The 12984-nt window shown below is 40.9% G+C and overlaps 1 protein-coding gene across 6 annotated transcripts in view; it reads right to left on the bottom strand.

Annotated features, from left to right (window-relative positions):
* Window positions 1-12984, bottom strand: part of DISP1 (dispatched RND transporter family member 1) — a 177102-nt gene that overhangs the window by 128995 nt on the left and 35123 nt on the right. The window contains exon 1 of one of the 6 annotated variants that reach the window (XM_035008624.1): window positions 2876-4402. The exons of the other annotated variants lie outside the window; for them this stretch is intronic. The gene's annotated coding sequence lies outside the window, so the exon portion shown is untranslated. Of the gene's footprint in view, window positions 1-2875; window positions 4403-12984 lie in introns of those variants that run through there. 6 annotated transcript variants of the gene reach the window in all.

The raw sequence follows: 12984 nt of genomic DNA, 5'->3' as shown, positions 1-12984 counted from the left end.
CATATTTTTCAAAATGCTAAATGTTCTGTTAGCTCAGCCGTCCTTCTGCAGCCAGCGGCATACTGTTTTTGAAATTGGAGAATGATGGTCTGCCTCTCCCATAACTGGAGAAAAATTCCAGTCCCATTAGGTAGGAAGCATTCAAATCACATATCCTTACAGCTTACAAATTATGATATTCTTAATATTATACAAAATCTGAATTAGTGAAAGTATCTTCAAAAGGTGGGGAGAAAAATGTGCTTTGAAATAAAAAAAGGAAGCCTTACATACTGCAAAATTAAGCTAGTCAACTCTTTAAATTTTGTTTCATTAAGCATGAGAAGCACTTAGTAACCAAGTAAGATTAATTGCAAAAATCAGGACGGCCTGGTTTAACGAAGACCGGGCCTGACTGAGGCAGCCCAGGACGGGCATCTATCTGCTGGCACCTAATAACCATCTCCACGTGCTGATCCTGCAAAGGTTCAGACTCATTAGTGGCTAAAATCTGCTGCTTTCTACACAGTTCTGAGTGTTGGTTACTTCTATACATATTCTTAATGAAGATGATGCAGTTTTTCACTTAGTGAGAAAATTGAAGAATATCTTTCAGGGCTTTCAAACGTTAATCAACGTTTAAATCCATCATTTCTAACAGCTCTTACTTTCCTTGCTCTCTCAGTGTGGAAGTCAACTCTTACACTTCCTTTCCCTACTTTCCTTGTGTGAGAAGGGCCGAGGAGGACAGGACAGGGAAGCCCAGGTGAAAAGGTCCTGTGGTGGCTCCTTGTCACATGCAGGAACTCCTCGGGAGCTGGTGCACACGCTCCATGGGGGAAGGGTCCGTGACAAAGAGGCAAGAACTTGTCCACTGTTTTCAAGTTCTTTGTTTGACTTTGTAGCAGCTCCCTAGTTAAGGGGAGTGGAGTGGGCAGAGCTCCCCTCTCCCCCACGTCTCTGCACACCTGCTCTCATTGGCAGCCCTGAGGGTCGTCTGGGGGGGTCCCTGTGCCATCCAGACAAATCTGAAAATGATTTACACTGAACTGTCCCAGTTCCTCAGGACACAGACAGGACTGTTAATGCTCTGGAGCAGCCACTCTCCTAGTCCCCCAAATTTTGTTCATTGAAAGCATTTCAACATCCCCACTTATCCCTCAACGTTCAGCTTTCAAAGCACAGTCTTCTGGATAAGCAAAATATTACCCAAATACCACAAAAACAAAAACAAAAAAAAAGGAAAGCAAACAAAACAGTGAATTGGAAAATTTAGGCTGGACAACAGGATCTCTTCTGATGAACCAGAGGGAAGGCACTGAAGCTCCCGTTTCAGCAAGTGAAAGGCCCACACTAGACTGGTCGGCAGAGACTGGAGCAGAGCTGTCTCCAAGATGCAGCTCCAAGCACCAGCTTCCACAACTCAGCCCTGTCGCATCAGGGACATGGGGGCAAGAGAAACAGACCATCTGTTCCCACCGCCTTCCCGCACAGGCTGTGGCCAACACTCCTTGCGTATGAATCCACATGTTTGCATTTCCAGGGCAAATTTTCTGTTTCCATGCACAAATATTATTGGATGACTGCAGCTTCTTTTCTGAACTGCCACAAATCATGGCCTGGCACCAACTTTATTATTAAAACACAGAAAAGACATTAATCCTCAAGACTAGATGAAGGCCTCCACTTTCTCTGCCAAATAACTAATGGTAGGTGGCATTCTGAAGCAAAGATTGCCTTCTCCTCGGGCCCTATTCATCTCTTTACTGTACTTGAGGCTATTTGTGTATGAACATATGTAGGACCTATACTTACACACGTGTGTGTCTGTCTCAAGGGCAAGAACCTTCCGTGCCACGTTCACTATTACACAGCCCAAGTGAGCACCGGCGAGGCACTCAGTTATTTTTGTTAAACGTGTTAGCTAAGCCCCACACATGAAGCCAGGATTGATCACCAGTAGTTTTTTAAAAGGGGGAGTAAGGGGTTTATGTTTGTTAATTTGGTTTGATTACTCCCCAGCAGAATCAAGACCCTTGAAAATGGCCGTTTTATTTTTGAGGTCAGAATCATCAGTGCAGAAAGCAGCACTAATTTCAAAGGAATCTTTTTCTTCTTGCAACTCTGACACTTGGTAAGATGTGTTACTTGGGTATCTCCTCCTCCTGGAGGAGGCCTAACTTTTCCAGGCTATCATGATGAATCATGTGAATGATGATTTTAGTCAAGAAAACAACTTTGGCTCTTTGGCCAACTAGAAAAAAATATACTAAATATACTATACTATACTGTTTTGTTACAGTTGACCTCTCTGCCTTCAAAAGGCTTATGAGAAACCCCAAATGCTGTCAAACTGAATTTTTTTTCTAATGAATTTATAACTGATTCCAAATAAATGTTCCTCCACTAGACAATTAGCTTCAAAAATATTGAATGCTTTTGTTTCCAAGTTGGAAAAAAATACAGTTAAAATGAGAAATATCTACTTTGTTTTAAATGGAGCTGGCCATTTGTTAGGAATATCTGAAACAGGGAAAATAACTACAGAATGCTTTTTATGTCCCTAACACCATTAAAATATTTAAAAGCAAAGCTGTTACACTCAAATATTAAAGCACACCCAAGAATGTAACAGTTAATGAATTACTGGGGAATAATTAAGTACCTTTATACTTGTATAGTGCGGATCTCCTGTCCTCCCTGAGCGCAGAGAACAGAGTGGGGAGCACCTTCCCACGTACAGAGAGGTCCCCCGACACCTGAGAAGCAAAGGGAAAGGGGCCCAACAAGTCATCTGGGAAGGACATCTTCAACTCAGAGAACTAATGAAGTCCTCTGAAACTGGTAAAGAACTATGGAAACTTCCCTTAAATAATGCATCTTCATAAAACCTTACGTATAATGCCAGGTTCTGCAGCCCCGCTGAAGGCATACGAAGACCCGGCCAGGAGCCCCAAAAGGAAGCAAGCACAGCCACTGGGCCTGTCAAACAAAGGGACAGGAATTGGGAAATTTAAAAATATAACAAACCTTAGGGTAAAATGGGAAAAAAACAGAGTGAGAGAGAAAGACGGAACGACAAGGGAGTTGGTGGAACTGAAAACACGTGGGAAGATGAGAACACTGAGAAGGGCAAACAGGGGTGGGCAGGGGAGGGAGGAGGGAGGGAGGCCTGCTCACAGACGCTCGCTGCACGTCTCTCCCGTATGTGCCCACTTCGATCCCACAACCAGCACAGGACATCCATCTTGCACACGTCCCAGCTCAGGATCGGGAGGCACAGAAAGGGGAGGTGCCCTTGCAGCCGACCCACAAGGGATGGTGGCAGGATTTCAACAGAGGCTCAGCTCTGCCCAGCGGTGCCCGCACACGCCCTGCACCCCTCCTCTCCGTGTCCCTCCTCACGACGACTTTCTAACGTCAGGGGCACCAGAATACATTCTCTTTCTCAGGAGGCCCCATTCCTGAATCTCAATTGCACTCGTCAAGATCTGAAATTGTCAGGGTTTTCTTTTTTATTTTTCCGCTGTATTGTGATATAACTGACATATAACACTGTGTCATGATGTTCGTTCCAACTGAACTGGTACTTTTATTTAGGCTTTTAATTTTTGGAAATTTCATAATTCCACTTGTCAAAATGCTTCATATGCATCAAGACATTATAAAAAATGTCCTAGAATCAAGACCTGTAATGGTCACTCACTAAGGTACTTTAGGTTCTGCAGTCTTTTCAAGGTACACTTTTGTCAGACTGGCCACCAGTTGCTGGTCTACTGCATCTAGTATGGTTTTGATTTAGATGGCCCTTTTTGCATGCATACTAGGTTTACAAGTAACTTCATTCTTCCCAGAGTTTCAGTAATTGGTATTTTTCACACGGTTACCACACAAAAACAGAACGTATGTTTCAAAGCTGGCATGCCCCTTTTACAAGTGAATGGCTAAAATCATCTTGTCATAGGTGTGCACAGAATGGACACTTGGGATTTTAAAATGCATTAATTTGATCTTAAAAAAACACACAAATTACTTATATGATTTTAGTCACAGAATTAGAAGAAGCATTCAGAGAAACTATTAGAATATCGTACAGAAATTACCACCATTTTGTTAATATGTAGTGTATACACATTCACTATTTAGGATTAAACATGGACTATATGGAGTTAATGTATTTAACAGCAGAAAATATACAAAAGAAGCATTCCCAAAATATGTCTTTTTGCCTTCTTTGAGATTGGCATTATACAAGGATTTGGGGGTGGGGGAGGGGGCGGATACATAAATACTCTGAGATATAGTTCATGGGAAGCTAGCATTAAAACAATATTTAAGGGGTGCCTGGGTGGCTCAGTCATTTGAGTATCTGACTCTTGGTTTCAGCTCAGGTCATGATCTCAGGGTCCTGGGATCGAGCCCCTTGTCAGGCTCCACACTCAGCAGGGAGTCTGCTTGAGATTCTCTCTCTCCCTCTGCCCCTACCCCCGCTCGTTTGCACGGGCTCTCTCTCTCTCTCACAAATCTTTTTTTAAAAAACACTATTTAAACATTCTCATCTTCCCATCCTATGTTTATGGAAATGTCTCAGTGAATGTGTGCAGTTCTGATATAAATATTTCTGTATCAGTGGAAGACAACTGAAAGCATTTTCATAGTATTTATATTTATTTGTTTATACATCTGTTTCCCCAGCTGGACTGCGAGCAGCTCCAGCTAGATGTTACGACTGGTTCAGGTGCTCGATACACATTGTTACATGAAAGAAGATGTAGTGTTTGCCCTCAAAAGATCCTGCTTGGTGGGAAGCCCGATGCAGGGCTCGATGCCAGGACCCTGAGATCATGACCTGAGCCGAAGGCAGAAGCTTAACGACTGAGCCACCCAGGCGCCCCTAGAACTTCTCATTTTTGTACTATGCTTACGAATATAAGAAATAAATATTTCTGTATCAGTGGAAGACAACTGATACAGTTCTCCCTCTACACTCCCCCTCTACACTCCCCCTCTACACTTCCCCTGCTTGTGTTCCCTCTCTCGCTGTATCTCTCTCTGTCAAATAAATAAAAATCTTTAAAAAAAAAAAAAAAAAACGCAGGAAAACAACCATGTAAAGCAGGATCTGGTGGAGAATGTATCTTACCTCAGGTGGGGAAAGACAGACTAGTGAACATTAATGTTGGAATAAACGGCTATCCATTTGGACGCATCAAATAGAATTAGATCCTAAAACAACTCCAAGTAAATTTCAGGTGGATTAAAGATTCAAATGTCAAAAATAAAACAAAAGGCTTAAAGAGTACTACAAATACTTTTATGAACTTAGCTGGTGACATGAAAGTCAGAAACAAAAAGAGAGAAAGAGAAATTGATGAAATTGACTATGTTCAAGTTTAAAATTTTACCTGACCCCTTCCTTCCTTCAGTTTTTTCCACCCAATGGAGTAACTGGGACAAGATTCACTCCTTTCCCTTCCTCCCTCTCCCTTCCCACACCTTTTCCTGTCACCTGGGCAGGGCAGGGCTGCTGGGAAAGGGGAGCCAACAAGTACTGGAGCAAAAATCTGGCTAATTATAGCCAGAAGAGTTGTACATATAAGGGGATTGAGCAAGTAAGTAAAATCCTGAGGTTAGTGGGAGGCAGGCTGCATGAAGAGAAGAAAGCCCTATGACACTGGAATACAACAGAGGGTATTTATAAGATGAACAGATGCAGAAACACATACAAATACATATGCCCTGCGTAGACACCTGTGTGTGTACACACATATGCACATTCATGTATGATTTCCAAAGTCAGTCCACTGACAGGACCTAAAAGCAATGGGGCCTTGGCAGCATGAGCACACTGAGTGTCTAGATCTTTGCTTCAAACACCATTCTCCACGAGGAAGAACCAGAGCTCCTGGGAGAAATGACCGGGTATAGGGCTCGGGCAGGGAAAGGACAAGATGAGGCCAGAACATCTCTTTAGAGGGGGCTGTACAGATGTGCCAAATACCTAAAACTGTACACTTAAAATGGGTACATTTTATTACACACAAATTATATCTCAATAAAGTTAATTTTACTTTTTTAATTTTTTAAAAAGATTTCATTTATTTATTTGAGAGGGTACACATGAGCAGGGGCAGGGGGGTGGCAGAGGGAGAGGGAGAAGCAGGCTTCCTGCTGAGCAGGGAGCCCGATGTGGGGCTCGATCCCAGGACCCTGATATCATGACCTGAGCTGAAGGCAGATGCTTCACTGACTGAGCCACCCAGGTGCCCCAATAAAGTTAATTTTATTAGAAAACTAGATTGAGAGACTACAAAATGTTCATTTTACACTGGTTACCAAGGTTACACATGTTTATGAATTCCCTGGCCCCCTCAAGCTATTCAGGGTAAAAATATTTGATGTTCTGCAAAACATATTTTAGTAGTACAAAGTTCAGGTACGTATCATTGGTTCTCCTTCGTGAGAATCATTCTGCTTCCACATTTTTAAAAATTACTTTTAAAATGTTTAAACAAGGGGCACCTGGGTGGCTCAGTTGGTTAAGCATCTGACTCTTGATTTTGACTCAGGTTATGATCAGGGTTGTGAGATCGGGCCCCATATTGGGCTCCCCACTGGGCATGGAGCCTGCTTGAGGATTTTCTCTCTCCCTCTCCCTCTGCTCCCCCCCCACAAAAAAGAAATGTTTAAAAAGATTTATCCACACAGATAGTACAATTACAGTGTTGTTCACAAAATCCAAGAATGGAAACAGCTTAAAGGTCAACCAAAGAGGACTGAGCACATGCCCCATTGTCCAATGGACTAGTAAGCAGCTCTGTGTGCACAGGTATCTACAGTCTAAAGCCTCACAGAAGCCAGCATTATCTGTTCAAAAACCTAAAGCAGATACCACGCTCTTGACAAATCAGGCACATAAACAAGCCTTCTAAGGGCCTCTCATCACTCTTAAAATGAAACCCAAACCCTCTGCCTTGGCCCTACCTGGCCTAGCCCCTGCCTGCCCGACCCCTCCCCACTCCACGCCCCCATCCATACCAATTTCTTTAGCTTCCTGGAGCCTCCTTCTGCTCATCTTCCCTTGGCTGGGCCCTTCTTGTCAATTAGGTCTCCATTTAAAAATTACTACTTCCAAGACCATCCCTAAGCACCTAGTTCAGTCATGTTTTACCACAAAATAACCCTATTTTAATACTCATTCATCCTCTCCGTGTGTGTTTATCTCCCCTACTTGAATGTGAGCTCCATGAGAGTAGAGATCTTGTCTGTTTTGTTCGCTGCTGTATTCCCAGGATGTGTGCCAGCCAGGCACTTATTAATACTCACCTGCCGAATGAATGACCTCCAAATGTGTTGTCAAATAAGGGAGAGGGCACAGGACGCTGTTTGTGGTGTAAATAAAATATATGCACATATCACAGACATGCTTGTATCTGCATAAAATCTCAGGAAGGATACTGAAGGAACTGGTGTCAGCTGTCACTTGTAAGGACAGGGCAAGGCTAGAGGGACTAATACCTTTACCCCTTTTGAATTTTTTACAACACGCATACAGTATCTATCTTATAAAGTAATCTGAGATAGATAGAAGCTGTTACCCATCAAACGCAGTGATATTCATCATAACTGGAAAATGAACTTCAGAGAGCATGTCATCTTACAGCTTTACAGAGCCCCCCCGCACCTCTGAATGAAAAGTGTCAGCAGCCGACACAGTCCTTACACTCTCCTGTCATCGTATGTACTTGTTAACCACACTTACTCATCATCATAAAGATGACATTTTGATTTTGTTTACATCATTGAAAATGCGTTCCAAACAAATCTACTACCTTCCATCTTCTTCCTAATGAACACCCACAGCTTTTATTCTCCATGTAAATCATACTGGCGAGCACAGGTTAAAAAAAAAAACAAAACAAAACAGAAGGCAACACATGCCCAAAACAACAGGCTCAAGAGATAATAAAAAATTACAGAAGTCTCACTAGGACGATTATAAAAATTACTACAACCTATTTGGAGTTAATGACATTTTATTCTATATGAGCAACATTCTACAATGTGGATCTGGACCAAAATAATATAAACCAAAACAAATCAAAACCAAGTTATGGAACTAAACACTTAAATTTTATTTTTAACTGAATTTTTTCAAAATTAAAAATTAAAACTGGTAGGAAACCAACATTTAAAATATATTTTCAAAGTATCCTACAAGTTAAACCTGATAAATTTACATTTTACTTAGATAAAAATAGCAGATACTCAATAAAGAACATTGACCAGTTGCTGAGTATTCATTTTCACTGTAAATTATTCTGAATATTAAAAGCATGTCAAGTGATTCATACATTTCCAAATACTATACCTCAAAACATACTTCTACTCCAAAATCTGCATCTTATGGAGGGGGAAAAAAGTAAAGAGTAAGGCTTCAAAATTATCTCTCGATAGCACAATCATTAAACTATCTGGCTGAGGTCCAGATAAAGCCAAAATACACAAACATGCACACAAAAACAAATCAACTCAGAGTCACAATAAAAATAATTCAAAACAACCTAAACATATTGTTCAAATAACCAGAACTCAAGAACTGTTAAATGTTCACTGTGCTAATGTGTATAACATTGCAGATCTACATAATGTTTCAAAAACACTAGCTGAAAACACATCTAATAGTTATGTAATTTTAAGTCTTTTATCTTACATTGAGAAATTACACAAATTCAAACAACTTTAAATAAAAAATACTCTGGGATTAAAAAAAAAGAGTCCTTTCAAAGAAGAGTGTGTGGTTAAAAGTCAAAACACACACATAAACCACTAGATGGTATTTACTATCAATCAAATCATTCTGTCTTCCATTTCTGTTTTTGCTTTAGGATGACAAATGGAGTACAAAATCGATCTTGAATGCACACAGAACATTAGTAACCCACTTCTGCCTTTCTTCGACAGTTACCACAAGCAAATTAAGTTAGGTTTGAGTATTCAAGAAATATCCTCTTTGCCAAACTCTTTTGCTTGGCCAAATACAAACAGGTATCTGAATTACGATTTTACCTTTTTAATCACTAGATTACAAAAAAACTATTATTTTAATCTTAATAGATAAATGATTGACAGTTTTCTTGAAATGTACAGTCAGAAAGCTGAAGTAACCCATTTTTAGTCAGCTCAACGAGCTATAAAACCCTAAATGGGGAGTCTGAAGCTTTCACTGTTGATCAGCGAGCAACTCTCATCCTTTATATTCAAAACACCTCTTTCACAGCCTACAACTAAAATAAAGCAATTGTTGGACACCCTGGGGAGTTATTCCAAACTCTGCTTCACAGTATCTTAAACTACTCATTGAGAAACACTGTTATCAATACAAACCCCGCGGTAATTGTTCCATTCTGCTTCCACATGGCACAGCCGCATGATGTCTTTTCTGCATGATGTCTTTTCTGCATTCGGAAAAACTCGAATTCTTACTTAGAAACAGCTTTGAACCTTGGCTCATGGCCTGTTTGTAATTGATACTACAGCTTAAATACCTTTCCAGCAAAGTTACACTAACTTCAAAATACTCTGGGATCAACCATTAAAATGTTTTTGTTTCGGTTACAACACTAATGAGCACCAAATGTTAGAATTTGTTTTAACGACCTAATACTTCAAGGATTTTCTTAAAAGGAAAAGCTAGATCAGCTATCCATTATATAACGAAAGGCAGATTAGTCAGTGCTGATACAGATAATGCTTGAAGATTTAATACTTAGAGTGCAGAATCAAAGATATAAAAGTTAAATTCAGAAAGCCTGCTCAGTCAGCCATCATAGTTTTTCCCTGTGAAAATACCAAACTTCTGCTCATGGAAGCTTCCTTCCCTTCTTGCTTTGCATTAGCCACTCAACCCTCACCCTGATGTCCCCATTCCTATCAAAGGAGTGACACTACCAGGCTTTACTATACTTCCTCGTAGTACAAAGGAATATAAAGTACCGAAGAAGCAAAAAGCAATTAAAGGAAATCTCAGCATATCAGGTTTATTAAAGCCTGGTAAGAACCACTGATTTGACAAGATTTTAGAAACAAATGTGTAAATGCTATTTTAAAAATACAAAAACAAAGAGGAAGGAACGGACCATTTCGGATATATTCTGGAAATAAACACTTCGCACGCAAGCGCGCAGCTGGGTAAGGACTGCTGCCACCCTGCGGGTGTCTTCCTTGGCCCAGAGCGCACTTTGCAGGGCAGGGCACACCAGGACCTGCACGGCCGCCGCAGGCTGCGGCTTCTGCTCCTTTGGAGGCTGACTCTTCTGCATACTGGCCCCTGCGTTCAGACCTCCTCCACATCTAAGCATCATGGCTGCTACAACCACCATACCTAATTTCAACTTTCTTTTCCAGCATCTTTTAACTCTTCTCAGCATCTCATCACCTTTCTTTTTCTTGTTTTTTCATTCTAGGTGACTTAATACTCCTTGACATTCGATCTGGACTTTTACAGAACTCAACAAACAGATGTCTTTCTTTTTGGTTTAGCAATTATTAATTCCTTTCGGCTTTAATGTTCAAGTCTTGGGTCCTTGTCATTTTTATCACTGCTCAAAATTTTCTTTCCTTCATCATTAGATAAGATCTTTCTTTTGCCTTATTTCCAGGTTTCATTCTACTCTCAATTAGGATACAGCTCATTAAATAACTAAGGTTTTATGAGACGTGCCATATTAAGAATCTGTAGATTAATTTACAAGAAAATGACTTAGCAAGCAAATACTGTAAATAAGATTCATGTAATAAAAGTTAAGCCTTTGAAAGACATGCTTTAAAATAATCTCAAGTATTTCAGAAGTACCTAAAGTCACCGATATTTAGTCTTTAAAGAATTTCCACCCAGAATCTCCCACTTGGAGATATAATTTGAGATGAAGTATTTACAGTGATAAAACTGCATTTCTTCAAAAAACATTCTGTATTGTTTTTACATTATCTTGGATTTGCATAACTTCCCCAATAGTTGGAATTAATAAGGCTTATTATTCTGATACTATATATCAAGTAGAGAAATTAAGTCTTTTGTAAATAATGTCTACAAATGCAAGGAACTATAGTATATAAATTCACAGAAAATTCATTGCACCTTCAATTTCTAAATTTCTAAGTGCTATTCCCTAAAATCTATTTATTAACTAGAAATGAAATAATGGCAGATTTTCATTGGATCGCTATTCTGAAACCTCAGCAAACTACTACATTGTTACACTGCTGTACTGCACACCATTATTTCTCAGTCTGTGGAGCACAAAGGGCATCCGACAACCAACAGATACTATGGAGAAAAAGGGTTCTAGGTTCCAACAAATGTGGGAAATGTTGAGCGAAGGAAGCTAAGCCGGTTTTTACCCTATAGGATTTCTCAGTATCATTAACATATCCATAGAGACTGTAGCTCCTCAAAGCACGTGTGCTGACGCATGCATCTGTGTATGTTGGGAGGGGTGGTATTTATGCAATTGCTCCTCAGCTTATGATTACAAAACCATATTGCAGCAGAGCATCCCCCTAAAGTCAAGTCCCACAGAATATACTTCGGCAAATACTAAGATTTACAGAAAATAGTCACTATTGGTTGTTGTTTCTAATCTTTAATATAAAGCAATTTCTGCAAGATACTGTATTTTTTTTTTTAAGATTTTATTTATTTATTTGACAGAGAGAGACACAGCGAGAGAGGGAACACAAGCAGGGGGAGTGGGAGAGGGAGAAGCAGGCTTCCCACAGAGCAGGGAGCCCGATGCGGGGCTCGATCCCAGGACCCTGGGATCATAACCTGAGCCGAAGGCAGACGCTTAACGACTGAGCCACCCAGGCGCCCCTATTTATTTATTTTTAAAAAGATTTTATTTATTTGAGAGAGAGAGAGGGAGAGAGAGCACAAGCAGGGGGAGAGGCAGAGGCAGAGGGAGAAGGAGACTCCCTGCAGAGCAGGGAGCCTGAGGCAGGACTCGATCCCAGGACCTGAGATCATGACCTGAGCTGAAGGCAGACGCTTAGCTGACTGAGCCACCCAGGTGCCCCCTCTGCCCAGTTTTGTTTTGTTTTTTTTAAAGATTTTATTTATTTGACAGAGACACAGCGAGAGAGGGAACACAAGCAGGGGGAGTGGGAGAGGGAGAAGCAGGCTTCCCGCGGAGCAGAGACCCCGATGTGGGGCTCGATCCCAGGACCCTGGGATCATGACCTGAGCCGAAGGCATACGCTTAATGACTGAGCCACCCAGGTGCCCCAAGATACTGTATTTGTAAAGGTACTGGTTACTGGGGAAAGAGGGAAGGCATAAAGGTTAAAAAAAGAAATAAAGTTATTATTCTTCTCCTAAGAACAGTAACACCTGAAAAGACAGACAATGCTGTCCACATTGAACCCTTCTGCTGTAGCTGTATATGAATTCAACAGATAATTCCTTTTTTTAATGACAGGTTTTGCTTAAGAGATGGCACATTGAATTTAGACATTTCATTTTTAAAAAATTCAGGCTAATGGGGGCTTTAAACAACTAAAATACTAATATCCCAAAGGCTTTTATTTTTTTTTAAAGAGATTTTATTTATTTATTTGACAGAGAGAGAGAGAGAGAGGGAACACATGCAGGGGGAGTGGGAGAGGAAGAAGCAGGCTCCTCACCGAGCAGGGAGCCCGACACAGGGCTGGATCCCAGGGCCCTGGGATCATGACCTGAACCAAAGGCAGACGCTTGACGACTAAGCCACCCAGGCGCCCTCCCAAAGGCTTTAAGGAAGGGCTACATATAGCCATAAACGAAATGTAAATTGAGTGCCTTGATTTGTATGATACCAAACTCAAACTAGAATAGAGCGTGAATCTTCAGAGCACTCTCCTGGATCACAGAACTAGGCAAGGAGTAGAGACCCTCCAATTCCTCAGGTCCCGGGGCTATTAGAGCAGACCAAGGGCAGTCCTACGTTCAAAATTCACTAGGTGCCT

Source organism: Mirounga leonina, unplaced genomic scaffold, assembly GCF_011800145.1.
Source record: "Mirounga leonina isolate KUSES-001 unplaced genomic scaffold, KU_Mleo_1.0 Mir_152, whole genome shotgun sequence".
In the NCBI taxonomy this organism is placed as follows: domain Eukaryota; kingdom Metazoa; phylum Chordata; class Mammalia; order Carnivora; family Phocidae; genus Mirounga; species Mirounga leonina.
The sequence above is the reverse complement of the archived record's forward strand: the minus strand, read 5'-3'. Positions and strand labels throughout refer to the sequence as shown.